This window comes from Myotis davidii, unplaced genomic scaffold (genome assembly GCF_000327345.1).
Source record: "Myotis davidii unplaced genomic scaffold, ASM32734v1 scaffold1137, whole genome shotgun sequence".
Taxonomy (NCBI): domain Eukaryota; kingdom Metazoa; phylum Chordata; class Mammalia; order Chiroptera; family Vespertilionidae; genus Myotis; species Myotis davidii.
In genome coordinates, this window is record NW_006288443.1 from 388,286 (window position 1) to 389,887 (window position 1,602).

Sequence of the window (1,602 nt, forward strand, 5' to 3'; positions counted from 1 at the left end):
GGCCGGAGATGCCACAGTGAAGGAAGCAAAGCCAACGCCCGCCTGAGTGTCTTTCCGACCATGGAAGAGAGCCGTGCTGCTAACCCAAAGCCTGCTTTGGACTGCTACGTGAGAAATAAACAAACGCTATATCCTCTCAGTCACTGAATTGCTAAGATGGGTTTGTTACTGCACCTCAGTCTGACCTCCCTAACACAAATGTTCCATAAAGTCTTCCCTATCGATGTTCTAGCCCACGCTCATCTCCATCTATTTGAATTGTTTCTTTCATCAATGCTAAGCATTGCAGTAATAATTTCATATGCACGACTTTGAATTTGCCTCATTTTTATGCTTCTCCATGTGTTCTAACATCCCCCCTCCAAAAGAAGTTCACCAAAGCTTGATATCACATTTTATACTTTTTTGAATGCCCCACTATACCCAGACAAAGCTATTGCCTTTTAAGCAACATATACACGATGGTAAGTTGCATTAAAAAGTATCACAGTGAGTAACTTACTTAAAAACATACGTTTTGCAAATGGCCCATGTAAAATAGAGGTGGAGAATTCTTAAAAGGTAATAAAACAGCAATTTCAGAATTGTGCTAATTCTATTTAACCTGCGAAGACAGGGAAGAAGCATATGTTTCTTTCCTACCTTTATATTTGTTAGTAACACACTTAAATGGAATCATTATTCCAAAGGTACCAACAAGGAAGACCGCCCTCCTACCGCTTTTCTATAGCCACTTTGATTCCCTCTCCAGAGGAAAAACACAGGGTAACTTTCTTATGTATTCTACATAGATAAATTAATATATTTTGAAGTGTTTTAAATGACTAAAAATGTTTTCTTCAGTTTTCTAGGATGCTCTCATTTGTGTAAATACACACAGGATTGTGTGAGTAATGGGACACCCTTCACCTTCTTCCTATATGTCATTTAATCGTTGACAAGAATTGTTTCAAGCAACATAAAACAATTTTGCAGAATTTGGTGAGTCAAAGCAGAAATTACAAATCTTAATGGAGAGGATTAAGCTCAGATTCTGCTCCCAATAGATTCTGGGAAGTCAACGCACTCTCAGGACCCCTATGGCACCTATGTAGCAAATGAGCCCTATCATTGTCATAATTCCACTCCACTTTCACTGAAAGAACAGCTCAAGTCATAATATTGTAGAAGTGAACGTGTCTTTACAGGGAAAGGGAGCATTAGCTTATTGATGTCTACTGTGGATGTGTTATGGCACCTATAGGTAGCAAATGAGCCCTATCATTGTCACAATTCCACTCCACTTTCACTGAAAGAACAACTCAAGTCGTAATATTGTAGAAGTGAACGTGTCTTTACAGGGAAAGGGAGCATTAGCTTATTGATGTCTACTGTGGATGTGATACCATCCTAGCAAAAACATAGGTCATCCGGATAGTCTGAGATCCTGTGGGAGAAGTCCAGGTCCTCACTTGTTTGATTTTAGGTTTGGCCATGTTACATGCTTTGGCCACATAGGGTGAATAGACTTGACCTTTGCCCTATGTAAGCAGAGGCTCTGCATACAATTGTGGAATTCCGGTTGGGCTTTCTTGAGTTTCTGCCCTCTGTCATGAAAACTTC